This window comes from Nothobranchius furzeri, chromosome 17, assembly GCF_043380555.1.
Source record: "Nothobranchius furzeri strain GRZ-AD chromosome 17, NfurGRZ-RIMD1, whole genome shotgun sequence".
Taxonomy (NCBI): domain Eukaryota; kingdom Metazoa; phylum Chordata; class Actinopteri; order Cyprinodontiformes; family Nothobranchiidae; genus Nothobranchius; species Nothobranchius furzeri.
The window spans coordinates 19628949-19654386 of NC_091757.1; the positions used below are offsets into that span (position 1 = coordinate 19628949).

Genomic DNA, 25438 nt, shown 5'->3' on the forward strand with positions numbered 1-25438 from the left:
GCTGCTCCAGGTAGCGCGCCAGCATTTCCTACGTGCTGTTCCACCTGGTCTGGACATCGGTGATGAGTTTATGCCGAGGCAGTTCCAACTGGGTTTGCTTGTTGGTCAGGACTGCGGTGGCCGTGGTGCTCTTGTGAAAAAATGTAGTTATTCTTCACACACGACCAAGAAGGCGCGCAACGCGGGATACAGCCAAGCCTCTCTTACTGGCCAGATTCACAACATGCGCCAAGCACTTGATGTGAGGGTGGAGACCGCTCTCTCTCACAGCAATGTCCATGTTGCTCGCGTTGTCTGTGACACAAGCAATGGTTGTGTGTAGCCTTGTTAGCTCCCACTCACTCAGTGAATTTCTCAACACTTGAGCTATGTTAACACCAGTATGACTTTCACTTAGCTCACGAGTTTGCAACACAAAGCTTTTACTCTCCCATTTTTCGATGATGACTTGTGCCGTAATGGTGACATAACTCTGTGTTGCACGCGAGGTCCAGCTGTCGGTGGTCAGAGTGACGCGGTCGGCATTTTTTAGACACTCTTTCACGCTTTGTTTCGTTTCATTGTAAATTTCCGGGATTACCTTCTCTGAAAAATGTCCCCGGCATGGCATCTTAAACTTGGGCTCCAGCACCTTGAACATTTGGATGAATTTTCTGTTCGCTTCTATGTTAAATGGAGCCATGTAGTCCGCTATGAACTCACCAATGAGCCGGGTTATCTGTTTTGCACGTGGACTTGACGGAGGTAGAGTTGGTGTCAGTGCTTGTTTCATGGTCAGCTGTCCTTTCGGTAGGCTTGTTTTCGCCAAGGCCGTCTTCACATGTTTATGGTGTTGAGGGTCTGACCTCATGAGGAAATTACTATGCAGTGATTTTCTCCAAAATGACTGTGCTTAAATTGCTCTGAAAAGCAAATAATCACATCAGCGCCAAGAAACTTCATTTCCCATGATGCTTTGCACACGGAAGCATTGGGTGATGTCACTGCCTAGTACCAGAAACACGTTCTGCGCATGTGCGGGAAGCCGTGGAGCTTTTCCCGCGAACTAAGACCATAAATCTTCAGCAGAGACAAAGAAACCTCGTTCTTTTGCCCAGGATACCTGGCGGTAAGGACACGCTTGTCGAACGCTCCGACAACTTGAGCACGCGGAAGCTCTAAGTGCCCAAGTTGAGCCACGCAACCGCTGGAAACCACTCCACCATCATCGGGACCTGACTGGGAACGAGCGGAGCTCCATTCAGCTCTCAGAGACGCTGTAAGTTGTCAAACTCAGCACAAAAGAAACTTCGTTCTCTTTGTGTCCAGCCCGTGGAGAAACACTCGTGGAGCCAAACAACGGAGAAAGCATCAAACCGACGGATGACGCTGAAAACTGTGGAGAAAAACGGAGAACCGTCAAATCATAACAGCGGGGGACGCCTTGCTGCTCTTCTGGTGATCAGAAAACTCATTTTTTCTCTCTCCTTTTCTTCTCCCGTTTCCTCTATAGTCCAGAATAAGCAATAAAACCGCGCTATTGCTTAAAAAGTAGCTTCGTGTTTTCCTCTTTCGCTCCCAATTCGTCCTTCGGGTCATTTTGAATAAATAAACTGCTTATTGATCATTGTTTGGTATCTTTAAATGTTTTCTGCTTGGCCACGTGGTTAAACTAAAAGATATTATTCGTGATTAATCCTTTGTGTTGTTTCATGATCCTTTGAAATGTTTTGAGTGAATTTAAGGTTAAGTTACTGATGATTCTAAGTGCCTTGGAAGTTAAAGTGCAAGTTGCCACTCACACTTTAGCCAGACAAAGGGGTCAGCCATCTTGCATACAGACTCCATTTTAGAAACACACACACACATACATACACACAAAACACCTTGAACATTATTTTGAATATACATCCTTTTATTATATCACATGGTTATTAGTCATTTATGCCACTGTTTATTCATTTGACAAATTGTTAATTAAACGTTATAAAATTCAGATTTTCGTCTCCAGTAGCTTTGTTGTGTCGAAGAGAAGTCTCTGCTCCAAGGATTCTACGAACTTCAAGAAAGACTGATAAGAGTTTTGGATTCAATTTTTCCCCGGTTAAAGGGGAATGGTGCCCCGTATATCTAAGAATATCTTAATTAATTAATAAATCAGTAAATATTTACATATTTACAGAATTTATTGAAGAATCCAAAAGTAAGTTGAAGCTTACTAATTGTTCGCTCCTAATAACCCCAACAATGGTAACGTTGAAGGTGGTGGTTCATGTTTGTTGTGTTGGAGGTGGTGTACGGAATGACAGCATAGCATAGCTTACACACAGTCTTGGTCTTTTCCGTTACTCTGTTGCCGTTATTGTCTTTTTTAACCGGAAAGCCAAAATACTGCCAGACAGATGACCTGTATCCAGGAGGAGCATCCTCAGTTTTGACCTCATTTGACTCCATTGTTCTGCTCTTTCGGGGCAAGGCAGTTGGTGGCACCAACTTGGTGCTAATGCTAATATTTGTTCGATCGCTGTAGCCTGCAGTGTTGTTGTTACAACATGCGCTGTGACTTAACGTCACGACGCACTGCACCGTTTTTTTTTTTTGTTTAGTTTTACCCTGCTTTATCAGCAGAGATGGTGCTATCAGCCTGTCACCATAGACTGTAGGCCTGCCCTACTACTACACAAATCATGCAGCAGTTCCGCCTAGCCTAATTTCGTGGTCCATATTTTTTACCTCGAAGCATTTCGTCACATTTTGTATCGCGAGTTTTTGCCAAACGGTATTTTGTCACATCCCTAGTACAAACCCAGTTGCATCAGGGCAGCCAGCTCTCACCAGAAATGAGCTCGACTAACTGCCGGCAATGCGGACCGAGCTCTGACACCAGTCGTACAGGGTCCTAACAGCCCGTATCAGAGGGCCTGGTACCCCATACTCCTGAAGTACCCCCCAGAGGGTACGGGCTGTTAGGACCCTGTACCCTACCCTGTACCCTACAGGTCCAGTCAAGAAAAGGAGTGTTGCAGGTTTTGATTTCTGATCCCATGGAAATCTGTGTAGAGCTGCGTGAGTAAAAACAAAACATTTACCCACTACTAGACACCACCATGGCTGTATCTACCATTGAGGACATTGAGGTCTGGACCTCGGTATTTTTTCTGCAGAATATTTAAAAAATAATCTCTAACTGTGCATTTACAGCATTTACTTTTTAGAAAACATACTTGTCTGATTTTTGTTGAATTTTTAAATCATTGAAATGTTTGTAGCTCCTACACTGTAAAAGTTGTTGTCACAAAATCATGCCTGCTGGTCAACAGTAACCGGCTCTACATACTCCAACAAGCACGTTTGTGAAAAAAATACATCTCAGATTTTTCATTTATTTTACTGTAAACTGTAGTGACACACAAATGGCCCCTGCTGATAACCAATTTCCTAGTACTCTTTATCAATACTTTCAAAATGTAACAGTCAAAGTTTTTATTTTTGGATCATTAACACTTGGTCATTTGCATATGAACGTTTTTACGAGGTTAAATAATTTGATCAAAACAATGCACCTGCTCATCTCTGCTTCTCCAAAAACAAATCACAAATCAAATATGTCAACTGAAAAGGCACCATACACTAAAATGTACTACACACACACACACACACACACACACACACACACACACACACACACACACACACACACACACACACACACACACACACACACACACAAATAGTTGACTGAACAATGAAAAAGATTTAAAATACAAACTCAACTCTCCCAAAATAGTAATACGTTGCTTATGAATCAAAAGTGAAAACTGTTTTCCATAATGTGCATCATCAATCAATCTTTATTTGTACAGCACCTTCCACTGCCTTTGCAGGAGCCCAAGGCGCTGAACATAAAATACAGTAAAAACACAGATAGAATAAAAAAGAGATAAAAACAACATACAGACATAAAAGCACCATACAAAATGTAAACAGGGAGCATAAAAGCATACAAGTCACATAAAAGCTAAACGATAAAAATGAGTTTTCGAACGACTCTTAAAAACATGCAGCGACGGTGACAGTTTAATATCAAGTGGAAGCTCATTCCAGAGAGAAGGAGCCAAGACCGAGAAAGCCCGGTCACCTCTAGACCTGTACCTAGTTTGTGGGACAGTCAGTATATCCATCATCATGCTTATGTAAACAGATGATGTAGACAGAGTAAAGTAATAGTCTCACAACATTTCAGTCATGCTGTGGTGTAGAGTACACCTCAGTGTTAAGACTTACAAAACAAAGACCCGCATATAGGCCTCCCTCACACACATACAAGTACTTGACAGATATGAGTAAAAAAGTGACATAGAGAACAATGACACTAATTGTAAATAATAAATTATCCATTCCAAAATACAAGTACTTTGCATATGAAAGAAACGTTTGCGCTGCTTTCCTTAATGTGCATCATCATTCTTATGTAAACAAAGGACAATCAAGTCCTCGGCTCATAAATTTGAAGCTGTGCTGTCTTGTCCAGTACAACTCCATGTTCACACTTCCAACCAAACACCTACAGTTGTGGTCAGAAGTTTACATACACTTGTAAAAAATATAATATAATGGCTCTACTGAGTGTCCCGTTATTTCTAAAACTCTGATTTTTCTCTGATAGAGTGATTGGAACAGATACTTCTTTGTCACAAAAAACATTCATGAAGTTTGGTTCTTTAATGTCTTTATTATGGGTTAACAGAGAAAAGTGATCACATTTGCTGGGTCACAAATATACATACAGCAACATGAACTAGCAATTTTGGTGACTTAGAAACGTGTCAGTGAACTGAGCTTCATAGCATGGCCTCTTAACTTCTTGTGAGTGATTATGAGTGACTACAGCTGGTGACTTCTCTTAGGCCAGGTAAATAGGGCTCATTGGATACAAACGCCCACAAACGCTACAATGGGAAAGTCAAAGGAGCTCATCATGGATCTGAAAAAGCGAATTATTGACTTGAACAAGTCAGGAAAGTCACTTGGGGCCATTTCAAAGCAGCTGCAGGTCCCAAGAGCAACAGTGCAAACAGTTGTTTGTAAGTATAAGGTGCATGGCACTGTTTCATCACTGCCAAGATCAGGAAGAAAACGCAAGCTATCACCTGCTGCTGAGAGAAAATTGGTCAGGAGGGTAAAGAGACAACCAAGAATCACCAAAAAGCAGATCTGCCAAGAATTAGAAGCTGCTGGAACACAGTGTGTGTGTGTGTGTGTGTGTGTGTGTGTGTGTGTGTGTGTGTGTGTGTGTGTGTGTGTGTGTGTGTGTGTGTGTGTGTGTGTGTGTGTGTGTGTGTGTGTGTGTGTGTGTGTGTGTGTGTGTGTGTGTGTTACTTTCACATTCGCTAATAAAAAGTTAGAACAAGCAGTTGTTTAATTTATCACGTTTTGGGTTCAAAGATGCACACACCAGCCAGAACATCTGGAGCCATGTGGCTTTAAGCATTTTAATTTTTATTTTTTGAGAAAAATAAACTGAAAAAAATATTTATTTCATCATATTAATTTTATTCTAGACTAACAGAATGCAATAAAAATTACAACATTTCTCGAAGAGCTATTTTCAAAATCTATTTCTTAATCATTTTTATTTTTACAGTAATTAAAAAAATAAATCATTTTACCATCCGTTTTTGGTCTGTGTTGCATTCTGCATGTCTTGGGTTAGGTACCTTCCTCCAAACATGACACTTACTTGAGTAATAAACCCTATATCAGGAAAATATCGTCCTCGGTTTGTGTCCTTCCAGTGAGCTTTGCAGATGTGGGAAAATGTCATCAGGCAGGTTGTAACTGCAAGTTTTTTTAATTACTGTAAAAATAAAAATGATTAAGAAATAGATTTTGAAAATAGCTCTTCGAGAAATGTTGTAATTTTTTATTGCATTCTGTTAGTCTAGAATAAAATTAATATGATGAAATAAATATTTTTTTCAGTTTATTTTTCTCAAAAAATAAAAATTAAAATGCTTAAAGCCACATGGCTCCAGATGTTCTGGCTGGTGTGTGCATCTTTGAATCCAAAACGTGATAAATTAAACAACTGCTTGTTCTAACTTTTTATTAGCGAATGTGAAAGTAACACACACACACACACACACACACACACACACACACACACACACACACACACACACACACACACACACACACACTGTGTTCCAGCAGCTTCTAATTCTTGGCAGATCTGCTTTTTGGTGATTCTTGGTTGTCTCTTTACCCTCCTGACCAATTTTCTCTCAGCAGCAGGTGATAGCTTGCGTTTTCTTCCTGATCTTGGCAGTGATGAAACAGTGCCATGCACCTTATACTTACAAACAACTGTTTGCACTGTTGCTCTTGGGACCTGCAGCTGCTTTGAAATGGCCCCAAGTGACTTTCCTGACTTGTTCAAGTCAATAATTCGCTTTTTCAGATCCATGATGAGCTCCTTTGACTTTCCCATTGTAGCGTTTGTGGGCGTTTGTATCCAATGAGCTCTATTTACCTGGCCTAAGAGAAGTCACCAGCTGTAGTCACTCATAATCACTCACAAGAAGTTAAGAGGCCATGCTATGAAGCTCAGTTCACTGACACGTTTCTAAGTCACCAAAATTGCTAGTTCATGTTGCTGTATGTATATTTGTGACCCAGCAAATGTGATCACTTTTCTCTGTTAACCCATAATAAAGACATTAAAGAACCAAACTTCATGAATGTTTTTTGTGACAAAGAAGTATCTGTTCCAATCACTCTATCAGAGAAAAATCAGAGTTTTAGAAATAACGGGACACTCAGTAGAGCCATTATATTATATTTTTACAAGTGTATGTAAACTTCTGACCACAACTGTAGGTGTTTGGTTGGAAGTGTGAACATGGAGTTGTACTGGACAAGACAGCACAGCTTCAAATTTATGAGCCGAGGACTTGATTGTCCTTTGTTTACATAAGAATGATGATGCACATTAAGGAAAGCAGCGCAAACGTTTCTTTCATATGCAAAGTACTTGTATTTTGGAATGGATAATTTATTATTTACAATTAGTGTCATTGTTCTCTATGTCACTTTTTTACTCATATCTGTCAAGTACTTGTATGTGTGTGAGGGAGGCCTATATGCGGGTCTTTGTTTTGTAAGTCTTAACACTGAGGTGTACTCTACACCACAGCATGACTGAAATGTTGTGAGACTATTACTTTACTCTGTCTACATCATCTGTTTACATAAGCATGATGATGGATATACTGACTGTCCCACAAACTAGGTACAGGTCTAGAGGTGACCGGGCTTTCTCGGTCTTGGCTCCTTCTCTCTGGAATGAGCTTCCACTTGATATTAAACTGTCACCGTCGCTGCATGTTTTTAAGAGTCGTTCGAAAACTCATTTTTATCGTTTAGCTTTTATGTGACTTGTATGCTTTTATGCTCCCTGTTTACATTTTGTATGGTGCTTTTATGTCTGTATGTTGTTTTTATCTCTTTTTTATTCTATCTGTGTTTTTACTGTATTTTATGTTCAGCGCCTTGGGCTCCTGCAAAGGCAGTGGAAGGTGCTGTACCAGTAAAGATTGATTGATGATGCACATTATGGAAAACAGTTTTCACTTTTGATTCATAAGCAACGTATTACTATTTTGGGAGAGTTGAGTTTGTATTTTAAATCTTTTTCATTGTTCAGTCAACTATTTGTGTGTGTGTGTGTGTGTGTGTGTGTGTGTGTGTGTGTGTGTGTGTGTGTGTGTGTGTGTGTAGTACATTTTAGTGTATGGTGCCTTTTCAGTTGACATATTTGATTTGTGATTTGTTTTTGGAGAAGCAGAGATGAGCAGGTGCATTGTTTTGATCAAATTATTTAACCTCGTAAAAACGTTCATATGCAAATGACCAAGTGTTAATGATCCAAAAATAAAAACTTTGACTGTTACATTTTGAAAGTATTGATAAAGAGTACTAGGAAATTGGTTATCAGCAGGGGCCATTTGTGTGTCACTACAGTTTACAGTAAAATAAATGAAAAATCAGAGATGTATTTTTTTCACAAACGTGCTTGTTGGAGTATGTAGAGCCGGTTACTGTTGACCAGCAGGCATGATTTTGTGACAACAACTTTTACAGTGTAGGAGCTACAAACATTTCAATGATTTAAAAATTCAACAAAAATCAGACAAGTATGTTTTCTAAAAAGTAAATGCTGTAAATGCACAGTTAGAGATTATTTTTTAAATATTCTGCAGAAAAAATACCGAGGTCCAGACCTCAATGTCCTCAATGGTAGATACAGCCATGGTGGTGTCTAGTAGTGGGTAAATGTTTTGTTTTTACTCACGCAGCTCTACACAGATTTCCATGGGATCAGAAATCAAAACCTGCAACACTCCTTTTCTTGACTGGACCTGTAGGGTACAGGGTAGGGTACAGGGTCCTAACAGCCCGTACCCTCTGGGGGGTACTTCAGGAGTATGGGGTACCAGGCCCTCTGATACGGGCTGTTAGGACCCTGTACGACTGGTGTCAGAGCTCGGTCCGCATTGCCGGCAGTTAGTCGAGCTCATTTCTGGTGAGAGCTGGCTGCCCTGATGCAACTGGGTTTGTACTAGGGATGTGACAAAATACCGTTTGGCAAAAACTCGCGATACAAAATGTGACGAAATGCTTCGAGGTAAAAAATATGGACCACGAAATTAGGCTAGGCGGAACTGCTGCATGATTTGTGTAGTAGTAGGGCAGGCCTACAGTCTATGGTGACAGGCTGATAGCACCATCTCTGCTGATAAAGCAGGGTAAAACTAAACAAAAAAAAAAAAAAAAAAAAACGGTGCAGTGCGTCGTGACGTTAAGTCACAGCGCATGTTGTAACAACAACACTGCAGGCTACAGCGATCGAACAAATATTAGCATTAGCACCAAGTTGGTGCCACCAACTGCCTTGCCCCGAAAGAGCAGAACAATGGAGTCAAATGAGGTCAAAACTGAGGATGCTCCTCCTGGATACAGGTCATCTGTCTGGCAGTATTTTGGCTTTCCGGTTAAAAAAGACAATAACGGCAACAGAGTAACGGAAAAGACCAAGACTGTGTGTAAGCTATGCTATGCTGTCATTCCGTACACCACCTCCAACACAACAAACATGAACCACCACCTTCAACGTTACCATTGTTGGGGTTATTAGGAGCGAACAATTAGTAAGCTTCAACTTACTTTTGGATTCTTCAATAAATTCTGTAAATATGTAAATATTTACTGATTTATTAATTAATTAAGATATTCTTAGATATACGGGGCACCATTCCCCTTTAACCGGGGAAAAATTGAATCCAAAACTCTTATCAGTCTTTCTTGAAGTTCGTAGAATCCTTGGAGCAGAGACTTCTCTTCGACACAACAAAGCTACTGGAGACGAAAATCTGAATTTTATAACGTTTAATTAACAATTTGTCAAATGAATAGACAGTGGCATAAATGAATAATAACCATGTGATATAATAAAAGGATGTATATTCAAAATAATGTTCAAGGTGTTTTGTGTGTATGTATGTGTGTGTGTGTTTCTAAAATGGAGTCTGTATGCAAGATGGCTGACCCCTTTGTCTGGCTAAAGTGTGAGTGGCAACTTGCACTTTAACTTCCAAGGCACTTAGAATCATCAGTAACTTAACCTTAAATTCACTCAAAACATTTCAAAGGATCATGAAACAACACAAAGGATTAATCACGAATAATATCTTTTAGTTTAACCACGTGGCCAAGCAGAAAACATTTAAAGATACCAAACAATGATCAATAAGCAGTTTATTTATTCAAAATGACCCGAAGGACGAATTGGGAGCGAAAGAGGAAAACACGAAGCTACTTTTTAAGCAATAGCGCGGTTTTATTGCTTATTCTGGACTATAGAGGAAACGGGAGAAGAAAAGGAGAGAGAAAAAATGAGTTTTCTGATCACCAGAAGAGCAGCAAGGCGTCCCCCGCTGTTATGATTTGACGGTTCTCCGTTTTTCTCCACAGTTTTCAGCGTCATCCGTCGGTTTGATGCTTTCTCCGTTGTTTGGCTCCACGAGTGTTTCTCCACGGGCTGGACACAAAGAGAACGAAGTTTCTTTTGTGCTGAGTTTGACAACTTACAGCGTCTCTGAGAGCTGGATGGAGCTCCGCTCGTTCCCAGTCAGGTCCCGATGATGGTGGAGTGGTTTCCAGCGGTTGCGTGGCTCAACTTGGGCACTTAGAGCTTCCGCGTGCTCAAGTTGTCGGAGCGTTCGACAAGCGTGTCCTTACCGCCAGGTATCCTGGGCAAAAGAACGAGGTTTCTTTGTCTCTGCTGAAGATTTATGGTCTTAGTTCGCGGGAAAAGCTCCACGGCTTCCCGCACATGCGCAGAACGTGTTTCTGGTACTAGGCAGTGACATCACCCAATGCTTCCGTGTGCAAAGCATCATGGGAAATGAAGTTTCTTGGCGCTGATGTGATTATTTGCTTTTCAGAGCAATTTAAGCACAGTCATTTTGGAGAAAATCACTGCATAGTAATTTCCTCATGAGGTCAGACCCTCAACATTCCCCCTTTTGGTTTCGGGGATCGCGCCCAAAGCTCGATCGTCGGAAGCACAGATGGGTTTGTTCCTCATGAACGTAGGTCGACTTGATCGTCGGAAGCACAGGTGGGTTTGTCCCTTAGGACGTTGGTCTCCTTGGACGCCTTTGTCTTTGGTCTTTGTCTTGGATCCTGGCGCCTTTGGTCTTTGATCCTGGTCAGGCACAAAGAGGATAGGAAACGGGATAGTCCCCAACACGCATAACGAGAAGAAGCCACTCACGCAGGTGGTACGCAATGATGATGTCATCCATGCGAGAGGTAGTAGTGTAGAAGGAGGAAGGTCGGTGGGCGGTTAACTCCACGAGGGGACACAAAGGCATCTCACCGCCGGCCATACAGTTCAGTTTATGGATCACGCGGTGATGTACGAGGTCCATAGTTCGCAAACGCGCATTGACCTATGTGGTCCCAAGATTCCCCCCTTTTTTGGTCCAAAGGGTGGATCAGGACAGTCTTTGGGCTAAAACAAGGACCATAAAACTAAGAGGTACTACAATGTGCTGGTGCGTCAGACAGAGTCATTGACAGACTGAGCTGGGCCGGCACATAACCACTAGTTATTATGTGACCAAGTACGAAACAAAAATACAGAAAACCCCCAAAAAAAACATATAACATCCAAGAAAATTCATAGCAACCTTGAGTCTCATAAAATACATTCTTAGGTCATACATTCAGTGTGTAGCTTATAAAGAATGTGACATAATGCAACACTCAGATAAAAAATGTGAGGTAGACTAAAGTGAGAACTACTCTTAGGGTTACAGAATAACAAAGAAAATGTTGCTCACCCCCTTTAGACAGGTGTGGTACATTCGCGCTTGGAGTCTACCCGAACGCGGTCACGAGGCACACCGTAGGTGAGCAAGTGCATCTTATCTTGGAGTTTATTAACACGCCTGTAGGCGGAATAAGCTATCACGGCCGTGATGAGCCATCCCATCCCCAGGGCGACCAATGTGCAGATTAAAGTCGTATAATCTGTGTCAATGTAGCGTCTTGGGCGTCAAAGTAAGTTCACGTGGGTTTTGTGTGAACTTAACAAATTTGGTTCCTTCAATCAGTAATTGTTGGTCAATTTCTAAATCGAAGGCAAAGTTATAACCCTGGAAAGCGTCCATGATCTCAATCTCTGAGTCATGCTGTTCGAGGTTGAGGTGATGGAGTGTCAGGTTTCTAGTTCAAAGTGGAAATGCCTACCGTCCTTTCAAATACCAATGTTCAGCATCGACCTAAACCTATAGATGTGAGGTGTCACAATTATGGGAACGTTTAACAGGAAACCGAGTTCTAATTTTTTTTCATCGTGAATGGGCATTGCACTACTTAGGCTGTACGCTAGGTGGATTTGTGAAAGGTGCACAGTAGAGGGGTAGCAGCTGTCAAGCCAACTTTGAGCAGGTCCAGTGGTACCAAGTACGGGGAAATACGACTTTCAACCAAGCTGTCCAGCGTGGAACTTACTTTCCTGAGCAGGTCCTACATCAAATCTCTCACCACTCGTGTGTACACAATATCCTGAGTTATGGTTTCAGACAAAGTCTTGATTGCACGTAGAGATTCATTAATCAGAGCCTAGTGTAGGTACCAGAGTACTCTGTAAGGTTTTAGTAGGTACATCCTGTTAGCGGTCTAGGAAGGAGTTTCTCTTGGTTAGTGAAAGTGACGGCGGGGGGGGGGGGGGGGGGGGGGGGGGGGGCTGGTTCTTTGTCGGTTAGTACATGTTAGTGGGTTAAACGTGCACTTTCCCCCCCTTTCCATTTCCATGCATAGAACTATGTGGAGACTACGTCTACCTCCTGCGGGGAGTCTGGTCTCTGTACCCGCGGGGATGGTTTGACGTAGGGTTTGATTTGGTTTGCATGCACCCATTTGTAGACAGGCTCCTGTCTCGCTTTGGTGATGCGTAACCTGTATGCAACTGGAGAGAGTTTTGCCACGATCTCAAATGGTCCTGACCAGCAGGGCAGGAACTTCTTAGCTTTGCGTGCCGGTTGGGCGAACCGAAAGTAGAATACTTTGTCACCCACCTCGTATTCGCGGCTGGTTGTCTTTTGGTCGTAGTAGGCTTTAGCGCCTTCTACGTTGGTCTCCAGTTTCTTCTGAGCGTGCGCGAACGTAGCTCTGAGGTGTGTTTTCAAGTCTGCCACATACTGATGAGCGGTATAAGCAGTGGCAACACTGACATCCTCTGGGTGATACAGGAGGTGCAGTGGTAGAGTCATCAGTCTGCCGGTCATCATCTCAAAGGGCGTAACCCCCGTGGATCGCTGTGGAGTGGACCGTATGGCCATCAGGACCAGAGGGAGCTTGACGTCCCAGTGCTTCCCAGTGGAGCAGACGTACTTTTTGAGCATAGAGACGACCGTGCGGTTCATCCGTTCGACCTGTCCGGATGACTGTGGGTGATAGGGGAGGTGGAATCTCACTTCCACTCCCAGAAGTTCAAACAGGGACGTCATTACACTGGATGTGAAATGAGTTCCTCGGTCAGAGTCAATGCAGAGTGGAAGTCCCCATCGACTGAAAACGTGGTTAATCAGCAGTACAGCGGTTGTGACGGCTGTATCGTTTGGCGCTGGAAGGCACTCAACCCACTTTGTGAAACTGCAAGTTACAGTTAGCATATATTTGTTTCCTCTTGCCGATTTGGGAACCGGTCCAACCCAGTCGATCTGCAGGTGGGACCAAGGGAAGGTTATTCCCCTGCGTTGCAGTGGTGCTCTAGCAAGCGGCTGGGAGGGTTGAAACTGGGCACAGATGAGGCAGCCTTGGACATAGCTGTGTACGTCCTTGGGACATCGACGGCCAATATGCTACTTCTGTCAGTGACGCGAGGGTAGCTTTTGCTCCGCGGTGACCTCCAACCGGAGTGTCGTGGGCGTAGGCAAGCATCACTCCTCTGTGGTCGAGTGGAACAACCCAGCGAGGCGGGCGGTGATCATCACGCATGTAAACTAACAAATCGTTTTGTAGTTTCAGGTGCGTGAGTTGACGATGCAGGTTTACCAAATCTTGGCTTGCACCAATAGGTGGTGATGGTTGTTTAGACATCGGGCCCTTTTGGAGAAGCTCGCGGATGAGCTTCAGGTCAGGATCTTGTTCCTGCATGGTGACTAGGTCCGCGTCATGTGGTTGTCTGCCTAGAAACACGGGTACCCCAATGTTCTGAGGTTCGTCTGCCTGTTTAGCATGGCGACGAGTAATCGCACAGACCTCGTGAACGGCCTTGGGAGGAAGCCACTCGTCTTTGAATTCCCAGCAGGTTCCCTGGTCAGCACCGAGCTTAGCAAGGCGGTCAGCTTCGTCATTACCATCTTTCTCCGGACCTATGGTCCTGGAGTGACCTTTGACCTTTTTCCAGTAGACCATTATGCCTTTCTCAGTGGTGAGCAGATCACACGCTAGGAATAACTCCGAGTGTTTCACGTCTCTGTTCCTGGCGTTTTTCATGTGATTCTCCTTCCACATGGGGAAGTGAGAGATGAAGCTGTGTCTAGCGTAGTTTGAATCAGAGCAAAGGACGATTTGAGTGATGTCCAAGGCTGCCGCCTGCTGGAGGGTTATCAACACTGCAGCAATTTCGGCGTACTGACTAGACTTTTGGCCCAACCGGTAGTGATTTGGTTGCTTAGTGTCACAGTCCACCCAAACGACTCCAACCCCGGCACGGAGCTGGCCTTCGTGAAGGTAGGCGCATCCGTCAGTGTAAACTTTCGGAAGCCCTTGGCAAACATTCTCATCAAAGTAGCGATGATTGGATGCGGTTGGGTAGACTGCGGCAGGTGTGTCCAGGGGGCCCATGACGGAGTCAGAGTCACAGTGCTGGCAGCCTGCTAGCCCTTGTCCTAGCGCTAGCTTGGTGTTCTGACCATACTTGACCTCAATGTTGTATCCTTGGAGCACCATCATCCACGTCGCAATGCGGCTGTTTGACACTCTTCCTTCGCGCAGACGCTGGCTGTTTAGGAAGGTGACAGGCTGATGACACGTTTCAATGATCACTTTCTGTCCACCGATGTAACTACGAAAGTGTTCGACGGCCCAGACTGTAGAGAGGAGAGCTCTCTCGCAGTCTGAGAACTGGAGTTCCACCTTGCTCAGAGGCTTGCTGGCGTATGCCACAACTCTCATGTCCTGATCGTGTTTCTGCTTCAAAGCAGCGCTCAGGCAGTGAGAGGAGAAAGTAGCCTCTATGTAGAACTCTTTATCCTTGTCTGGGTAAGCCAGACAGGGTGCGGACGCCAACTTCTGTTTTAGGAACTGGAAGGAGAGTTCTTGGGGTCTGTCCCACACGAAAGGTGTGTCGTTCCGAAGCAGCTCAGTGAGGGGCCTCGCTGTTTCAGCGTACTCCTCAATGAACTGCCTGGAGTAGTTGCAGACTCCGAGGAAGCTCCTGAGTTCAGTCAGATTAGCTGGGGCTTTGATGTCCTGAATGGCTCTAATGCGTCCCGCTTGGGGCTCGACTCCATTAGGGCCAACCAGCAGTCCAACATACTCCACTTTGGTTCGACACCACTGTCCCTTGAGAATCGCCAATTTAGCTCCGGCGTCAGCGAGCTGTTGCAGCACGTGACGGAGTTCGGCCAGGTGCTCCTCGAAGGTTCGACTCCTCATCAAGATGTCATCGACATATATGAGGTTCCCTCTAGAAGCAGCATCTGACATGGCTTTGTGGAGGAAGATGTTGAACTCTGCAGGTGAGTTAGAGTAGCCAAAGGGGCAGCGGTTCCAAGTATATTGGCGATTTCCAAAGGAGAAAGCCAGTTTATACTGGTCCGCCGGCTCAACCTTCATGGTCCAGAAGCCGTTGGCTACGTCAACCGTAGAGAAGAAACGAGCATCTCTGACTCTGGCTAGCTCCTGATCTAAATGGATCATAGGCCACCTGGAGAGAGGTACTTGTTTGTTCAGTGCACGATAGTCTATGGTGAGACGCCATTTCCCAGTCGGTTTCAGAAACGGCCAGATGGGAGAGTTGTAAGTGGAGTTACACTCTCTGATGATGTTTTTCTCCTTCAGCTGATCGAGGATCTCCTGGATCGACTCATAAGCAGCGAGGGGAATCTTGTACTGACGTACAAAAGTAGGAGGGGCATTTGGGTTCGTCGGAATGCGAACCGTATGCAGGTTTGTGAGTCCACAGTCCAGGGAGTCCCTGGATAAAACGGACTGAAACTCATAGAACAGGCTTCTAAGCTGTGCTCTCTGCTCCTCTGATTCCAGCGCATCCGCTTTGTCAAGCTGCTGGCTGACTTCGGCTTCAAAGCCGTCATAAGGTTCAGAGGAGGAGGGTCTCTGGTGTTCCGGGCTTTCAACCGGTGACTCAGAGGGTTGAGTATTTATTGCAAAAACCGTTAGACACTGACCGCCGTCAGTATCTAAGGTTGCACTGCAAATGGGTTCCTCAGGAAGGGCTTCATGCCGCTTGATGGTAATCATTTGTGAGGGGAACGTACTGAATGTGTCTGCACCAACCTGTCTGTCATTCAAGAACAACGGAAGTTGTCCGATCACGGGGACTGAAAGTTCGAAGTCATGGAATGAGCTATCTATCAGCATGCCCAAGGGCTTTCCTTCCGGCATGTGGATAGGACTCCGGGTCGGATTTTCGACCAACAAGTAGGTAGAACGATTGTTCAGCTCCAAGAGTGGCGTGCCACAGACGGCTAAGTTGAGCTCCAAGAAGTGTGGTGATGGCTGGAAGAAGGCCTGTGTGCCTGTCAGCTTCTGATGCTTCATCAGAGTCAGACGAACAGGCACTCCTTTGACCAGTGGGGGCAGAACCGTGCTGGCCTCAACCACTGCACGGCAGGCCTGTGGAATGGTCTGACCGGACAGCAAGTGTTCAGGGCCTTCTGAGCCAGGCTCAGAGGATGGTGTGGTCCGGGCCCAAAGGACTTGATTGCAAGTGTCCAGCTGGGCACCGAGTCGAACCAGCAGATCTGCTCCAATGAGTGCAGGTGGATCAAGCTGTGGTATGATGCTGAATGTATGTGTGAGCTGTCTTGCTCCAAGTTGGATAGTCAGAGAGCAGACCTCTGGCGCTTTCAGGAGCCTCTGCGGCCAAGTAGGTGACAAGAGCCGATGGCTACGTGTCACACTGACCAGAAGGGGGTCCTTCTGACGCAGGTGTTCAAACGTCTGCTGGCTGATGGCTGACTTTTCAGACCAAAGAGCAAGGCGAGCATCTGAGATGTGGGTGCAGTTGATGGTAAGACCACCAACTATGTGTGGTGCATATGGCTGCAGGCTGACGTTCTTCAGCGAGCAGAGAAAAGATGAATGTGTGCGGAACGGAGTTCCAGGAGCGGTTTCATGCCTTTGCAGGCGGACATCGTCTGTGGGAGCTGTAGGGAGGGGCATGACCTTGGAACAAGGGTTTTGCTGCTCACTTATGCTGACTTCAAGAATGGAGGATGGTCGGCTGCTATCCGGGTTCCAGGGCTTAGGTGTGTCCACCTGGGCCCACAGTTGACCCTTCTGGCAGTCGATGAGGGGAGCTAGACGTTCAAGCAGGTCCTGACCAATGAGAAGTGGTTCAGTGTCTTGCTGGCAGACATAAAACGGGTGAACCAGAGTCATGTCTTGGAAGGTGATATCCAGCCACGCCCGGTGAGTGATACACTCCCGGGTCTGGGTGTAGCTGGTGATTTTCAGGTCACAGGGTTCTACCTGGACTGGTTTCCCGAGCGACCGCATGGTGTCAGACACGCGATGGAACAGTGTGGAGCACATCAGGGTGATTTCTGAGCCGGTATCCAGCAGAGCATCAACCTGTATGCATCCACCTACGTTGGTGCTACAGTACAAACGGTGAGCATGATCATGGTTTGTTAAGTCACCAAGGAACTTCAGAAATTTAGTATCAGGTTTCTCTGGGGGGTAGATTTCAGGAGACTCCTGTGATCTACCAGTAGTGTTCCCCCAGCTGATCAGGTAGGTCCTGGCCACGCTGGGGGTTTGAGACACACCTAGTCATGCGGACGTTGGCTCTGGGTCTGGCTTCTTAGAAGAAGACTTTGGTGCAGGGGTCTCTTCTGCAGATCTCAGCTGTTCCTTCTGTTTAGCTAGGAACTGCTGAAACATCTCCTGGAGGTCGGCTTTGGTCAAGTACTCCTCTGCGGACTTGCGTTCGGGACTTACCTGTTGGCGGCGCTCCTTAAACCTTCCACTGTTCCAACCTACCTGCCGTTGGTTTTGGTTGGGCCACTTCCTGTCTGATTGTCCAGACCTAGGCGGCCGATTAGCACCCCCCTTCCCCTGTTGAGGAGATTGGGACTGCTCTCGCGGTTTAGCAGGTCTAGGTTTAGCAGATTTTGGCTTAGTGGGTGGAGCTTCTGTGCCTTCAAGCTCCAAACGCGGCTCGGTGTCGGGAGCTAGGTGCATGACGCGGTGATGTGCGTCAGGCTTTTGGGGCTTTCCGCCAGCTTCCCAAGCCTGTTGGGCGTATCTCCTAACCTCCTGAGTTGTCAGTTTTTTCATCCGACAATACATTGAGACTTCGGAGCGAACACACTCGTGCAGGTTGTGAATGAACAGGGATCTGAAGGCAGGGTCTTCCTTGAGCCCAGGACCGTTTCGACCTTGGAAATAAGCACTTTTTAGTCGGCGATAATACTCTCTGGGGGGTTCGTTTCTCCAGTGTTTGATGGAGAAGGCCCCCATTGTAGCTGACGCAGAGTCTGCATACGTGGCGTATTCATCCCTCAACGCTCGGCAGAGCGAGGAGTACCGATCTCGAATGTCAGGTGGTAGAGTTTCCATGAAACCGTGCACCGTTCTAGATGTGGTTTTCCAAATTAGCTTGAGCTTTTCCCTTGAAGAGGGTGCTGGAAGATCAAGCAGACAACGTTCTATCTCCCTGAGATAATCGTCGACATTGGATTCATTGGTGTTAGGATCAAAGCGTTCTATGTCTTTAGCTAGCGATTCAATTTGACGTACACGGAGCCCTGACTCACGGTACGGCGCGTCATCCTCTGACTCTGACCCACCGTCTGTCTCAGAGGGCGCTGGATATCGCTGGTGTGCTCTGGGCTCCCAATGTTGACTCCTGGGGCCCAAATTGGGGTCCGGCATGCTGTGGCGGGCTGCTGGTACGTCACGTGGGTGTCTTGGGAGGTCCTCCTCCCGGGGCACGTCTGCGTAGTGCAGCCTGCGTCTTTCAACTGGGGCATCTGCGTAATACGCTCTGTCCGGGTACGGACTGGCGTATGATGCTTTGTCCTGCAGCTGGTTATCAGCATGCCAAATACCGGAGTAGCTAGGATGGGTGGATGGTTGAGGTGCAGCTTGGGGTGCATAACCCCAATCGGCACCTTGCACCCTTCGTGGACTGGGGGAGCGGTCTAAATAGAGGTGCCGCTCGGCTGGTCGGCTTCTCACTAATTGAGAAGGCCGTGAAGATGAGGGTGGTGGTCCAACCTGGGGTTCGAGAACTGCCCTCGGCCCCTAGGTGGTCCTGAATGCCCTATAGTGTGTGTAGGGAACGGGGCCGCAGGTTGGGACAGATGAGCTTCATCTCTCCCCTGCGAGGTGCGTCCGTCCAGAGAGTCATGGTGTTTCCCCCCTTCCCACTGTCTGTTGTCATCAGCAGAGGGGGGCGGGGTCTTCTCCCCATCTTCCCCAGAATCGGTGCTGGTGTTGTCTTCCTCGATCGGCCTTCCATTTCGCTGTTTTTCAGCTAGCATACTCTGGAGGTTCATGATCTTCTGACCACGTTGGAGTCCTCTCTGATAGAGGATCAGGGCTAACTTAGCTAAGTGAACCTGGATTGGTTTTGTACCATCCAGGTTTTCTATTTGGTCAATTACAGCTTCTAGCTCGTCGCTACGCTGTTCTTCAGTGAAATCCCTAGAAGGGTAGTCGGGTTCTCGAGCAACCGCGACCAGTTTGGACAATATTTGTCCAGAAAGTAGGCCAGGTTCACATTTGTGGGCCGCAGCGCCACCTGGTTGCTGGGAGTTGGTCAGTTCACTACTCTGTCCCTCCATTTTAACAACCGAACCAAAATAGCCTAGTAGAGCTTCTGCAGATAGCTCAAACTGCACCTTTTGGCAGCAAACTGCTAGCTTTGTAGCAGAAAAACACTAAATTAACCTTTGTGCGCACAGGTTTTAGCGTTTTAAGATTGCACGGAATGCCGTGACTGACGCTTAAAATACTATTCCTTTCAGTATTTTAGCAAAAGCTGGTGCGTTGCCGCAGCAACGTCTTACAACACTTGCAGTGTTAAATATGCTAGTTATTCCTTCAGAATATTAGCAAACAGGGTGTTATCAGTCTTTGAGTGAAGGTTTCAGTTAGTTATAATAGCCACTGTGAGTTAAAGTCGCTAAATTAGCAGTTAATTTTAGCCTAAAAGGGTTAGTCAGAATTACTTACACACTGCACCTTTAATGAAGAACTGAATTTTAACCTAAAAGGTTAACCAGAATTAATTACACGTTGCACCTTTAAGGAAAAACTGAATTTTAACCTAAAAGTCAACCAGAATTAATTTACACGTTGCACCTTTAAAGAAGCACTGAGTTACCCCCAAATTCCACTACCTCCGCTCCGCTGCGCTCCGCTCCGACACGGACGCCGGAGCAAAATCGGTCCCGTTCTAGTCAATCAGAGCAATTCCACTACTGCGGCCGTGCTCCGGCAGTGCGGCGCCGTGCGGCGCCCTCTGTTCCGACGTCCGGCAAAAATAGAATCAATCCTATTTTTGCCGGACGCCGGAGCACCTCCGCAGTAAAAGGACAGAAATCACAACGGCCCAACAGGAAAAGGAGCAAGCACATCTTCCGTTTTTCACAATAAATCGCTAAACAAAAGGCGTTTTTTGTTTCATATGCACAGGTTTAACAACTTTTAACAACTATCAATGGCGGCTGAAGTTTAAATGCACAAAAATAAGCCATAAATACAGTTGCCACTATCAAAGTAGTCACACTTTGTTGATCCAAACACTGCTGATCTCTCAACACAATGATGGGCAGATTAAACAGCTCATTTCCGATGCTTCTCCCGCACAACGGGTGTTTGGATCTAACTTCCGCGTTTATTGCTCGGACTGTATCGCAAGATCTCGAAAATCCCGCGCATGCTTGTTTGCCCCCCTCAGGTCTCCGCACCGGAGCGGAGCCGTTGTAGAGCGGGTACCAGTAAAATTGAGTTCGGAAGCGAGCGGCTGCGGAAGGCGGGGGCGGACCGGAGCGGAGCGGAGCGGAGGTAGTGGAATTTGGGGGTTACTGGTGAGAGTTCGATGCAGCTTCCTGCTCAGCGAAATCAGCACCACTCTGTTGCTGGTTCAAGGCTGAACAACTGATTATTTTTAATTCAAGCTCTTTGGATTTATTTGTTTGTTTGTGCCGGATAGAAATCTCTGTGTATCCAAGCCTCACGCGGGCTGCACCAATTAATGTTGGGGTTATTAGGAGCGAACAATTAGTAAGCTTCAACTTACTTTTGGATTCTTCAATAAATTCTGTAAATATGTAAATATTTACTGATTTATTAATTAATTAAGATATTCTTAGATATACGGGGCACCATTCCCCTTTAATCGGGGAAAAATTGAATCCAAAACTCTTATCAGTCTTTCTTGAAGTTCGTAGAATCCTTGGAGCAGAGACTTCTCTTCGACACAACAAAGCTACTGGAGACGAAAATCTGAATTTTATAACGTTTAATTAACAATTTGTCAAATGAATAGACAGTGGCATAAATGAATAATAACCATGTGATATAATAAAAGGATGTATATTCAAAATAATGTTCAAGGTGTTTTGTGTGTATGTATGTGTGTGTGTGTTTCTAAAATGGAGTCTGTATGCAAGATGGCTGACCCCTTTGTCTGGCTAAAGTGTGAGTGGCAACTTGCACTTTAACTTCCAAGGCACTTAGAATCATCAGTAACTTAACCTTAAATTCACTCAAAACATTTCAAAGGATCATGAAACAACACAAAGGATTAATCACGAATAATATCTTTTAGTTTAACCACGTGGCCAAGCAGAAAACATTTAAAGATACCAAACAATGATCAATAAGCAGTTTATTTATTCAAAATGACCCGAAGGACGAATTGGGAGCGAAAGAGGAAAACACGAAGCTACTTTTTAAGCAATAGCGCGGTTGTATTGCTTATTCTGGACTATAGAGGAAACGGGAGAAGAAAAGGAGAGAGAAAAAATGAGTTTTCTGATCACCAGAAGAGCAGCAAGGCGTCCCCCGCTGTTATGATTTGACGGTTCTCCGTTTTTCTCCACAGTTTTCAGCGTCATCCGTCGGTTTGATGCTTTCTCCGTTGTTTGGCTCCACGAGTGTTTCTCCACGGGCTGGACACAAAGAGAACGAAGTTTCTTTTGTGCTGAGTTTGACAACTTACAGCGTCTCTGAGAGCTGAATGGAGCTCCGCTCGTTCCCAGTCAGGTCCCGATGATGGTGGAGTGGTTTCCAGCGGTTGCGTGGCTCAACTTGGGCACTTAGAGCTTCCGCGTGCTCAAGTTGTCGGAGCGTTCGACAAGCGTGTCCTTACCGCCAGGTATCCTGGGCAAAAGAACGAGGTTTCTTTGTCTCTGCTGAAGATTTATGGTCTTAGTTCGCGGGAAAAGCTCCACGGCTTCCCGCACATGCGCAGAACGTGTTTCTGGTACTAGGCAGTGACATCACCCAATGCTTCCGTGTGCAAAGCATCATGGGAAATGAAGTTTCTTGGCGCTGATGTGATTATTTGCTTTTCAGAGCAATTTAAGCACAGTCATTTTGGAGAAAATCACTGCATAGTAATTTCCTCATGAGGTCAGACCCTCAACACCATAAAAATGTGAAGACGGCCTTGGCGAAAACAAGCCTACCGAAAGGACAGCTGACCATGAAACAAGCACTGACACCAACTCTACCTCCGTCAAGTCCACGTGCAAAACAGATAACCCGGCTCATTGGTGAGTTCATAGCGGACTACATGGCTCCATTTAACATAGTAGCGAACAGAAAATTCATCCAAATGTTCAAGGTGCTGGAGCCCAAGTTTAAGATGCCATGCCGGGGACATTTTTCAGAGAAGGTAATCCCGGAAATTTACAATGAAACGAAACAAAGCGTGAAAGAGTGTCTAAAAAATGCCGACCGCGTCGCTCTGACCACCGACAGCTGGACCTCGCGTGCAACACAGAGTTATGTCACCATTACGGCACAAGTCATCATCGAAAAATGGGAGAGTAAAAGCTTTGTGTTGCAAACTCGTGAGCTAAGTGAAAGTCATACTGGTGTTAACATAGCTCAAGTGTTGAGAAATTCACTGAGTGAGTGGGAGCTAACAAGGCCACACACAACCATTGCTTGTGTCACAGACAACGCGAGCAACATGGACATTGCTGTGAGAGAGAGCGGTCTCCACCCTCACATCAAGTGCTTGGCGCATGTTGTGAATCTGGCCAGTAAGAGAGGCTTGGCTGTATCCCGCGTTGCGCGCCTTCTTGGTCATGTGTGAAGAATAACTACATTTTTTCACAAGAGCACCACGGCCACCGCAGTCCTGACCAACAAGCAAACCCAGTTAGAACTGCCTCGGCATAAACTCATCACCGATGTCCAGACCAGGTGGAACAGCACGTAGGAAATGCTGGCGCGCTACCTTGAGCAGCAAGCAGCTGTCTCAGCAGCGTTGAGCTGCCCAGAAATCCGAAGGAATGCGAGAGAAATCGACACTCTGGATCACACTGATATATCAGATGTAGAAGACATAGTGAAACTGCTTAAGCCACTGAAGACAGCCACAACTGTTGTCTGTGATGAAAAAGAGCCCACTGTTTCACTGATAATGCCACTGAAGTACATGATCGAGCAAAGCATGTCACCAAACGGAAATGACACACAGACCATCGCCAACATGAAAAGCGCCATCTTACTCGACATCTCGGACCGATGCACCGGGGACTGTAATGACGTGCTGCAGGAGTGCACAGCGCTTGACCCACGATTCAGAAGCCTGTCCCATCTGAATGATGAACAACGTGAGTCTATCTATGCCCGAATATGTGAAAAAGCTTCAGCACTTCATGAGCAGCGCAACCAGGTAGGCTAACTTTTATTGGGGAAAAAGAGGTTTCCTGCTGCATGTGTGTAACTGTATGTATGTGCAGGCCAGAGTCTGAAAACTTATTTCTCATGTTTTTTTATTAGTCCATCAGAGAGAGAGTGAATGAGAGTGAAGGACAGAAATGTTTAACTAGTTTTTCTATTTTATTTATTTTCAGACCAGTTACACTGATGAAAGAACCACTAGGGCCAGTGCTTCAACATCAGAGGCAGCAGCAGAGCAGGCCAGGGTCATGGTTGAGGCAGCACAGGGAGCAGAGCAGAGCCAGGAAGAGCCAGTAGAAGGAGAAAGGCAGATGCAGGATGCAACACAGCCTCCCCCACCAAAGAAGACAGCGTTGGAAGATCTCCTTGGGAGCTCCTACACTACTGTTGAGACAGTGCAGACCAGCAGAGGGATTGAAATGGAGATACTCTCCTACAGGAGTGGGATTCCCATCCCACTCAACAGAAGTCCACTTGAGTGGTGGAAAGTTAATGCTTATGCTTACCCCATACTTGCCTCCCTTGCCAAAGCCTACCTTTGCATTCCTGCTACATCAGTGCCCAGTGAGCGTCTTTTCCACAGCAGGAGACATTGTGTCTGCTCAGAGATCACTGATTACACCAGAACATGTTGATATGTTAGTTTTTTTGAAGAAGAACCAGTCCTGAGATAAGATAACCAAGGCCTATAGCAGCACTAAGGGTGTTCCTGTTTGTGTTTGGCCTGTTAGGCCTTGTGTTTCCCTGTGTGCAACTGGAAAAAAAATAAACAAGTTGTTATTATACAGTAATATTTTTTCCTTTTTTTTTCTTATCTGATATCGTATCGTGACGTATCGTTTCGTGCCTCAGACATATCGAGGTGCATCGTATCGTGAGTTTAGGTAGATCGTCCCATTCCTAGTTTGTACTGTATTGTATAATAAATAGTTTTATATTTGACGTGTTTGATTAGAAACTATAAATGTTTACTAAATATATTTGTATATGTCATAACCTGCCTTCATTTTATTTCTTAAGAGTAAAATCCCTCTACTGTGGATTTAGTTCTGTGTTATAATCCAACCCCTCCTCTTTAATCCGGGCTTGGGACCGGCAGAAGTGACTCAAAAGGGAAACTCTGGCAGAGTTAGTTGGATTTTTTTTTTTTTTTTTTTTTTTTTTGGTGCTGGACGAGAAGCTCGTCCATTTGCCCTTTTCTGTCTGCTGTTATCTTTTTAAGGCGTAACACATTCAGGTGTTACACCTCTGAGCCAGAATCTTCTCCAGAACAGAGTGAATGCTGCCCAGAAACAAGCTGTTTCCTCTCTTACTGAAATGCACTCTGTCTGGGAGAAAAAGGGTGTTGTTGAAGAACCTGAGCTCAGGATGCTCGATGACCAGGCCCCCAAAGCTCCTAACGGCCTTCCTCAGTAAAGAATTAACCTGTTTTCTGTTGCTGTTAATTCTTCCTGGTCGCCCGTATCGCCACGACTGCCGTTCGTTGATGGCGGAAAAGGCTATTCTCATTTCCGGAAAGTCCTTATGGAGGTGGGACAAATCCTTTTGGATCTGAGAAGCCAGTTCCACCGGGGAAACGAGACCCAGATCGTTTCCTCCGGCGTGGACGACCAGAATATCTGGAGGACCGTGTGTGGGAGCCTCGGAGTAAAACCTGGGAAGGACACCGCCCCAGCGCATGCCTCCTTTGCCAAACCATTGGACCTTAGCTCTGAGTCCAAAGTTTGTCCCAAACTGCCGCTGAGCCGCCTCTTCACCCCGTCTG

General features: G+C 45.6%; 1 protein-coding gene across 1 annotated transcript in view; it reads left to right on the forward strand.

Annotated features, from left to right (window-relative positions):
- Positions 1-25438, forward strand: part of LOC139063677 (uncharacterized) — a 642331-nt gene that overhangs the window by 68614 nt on the left and 548279 nt on the right. The window lies entirely within an intron of this gene.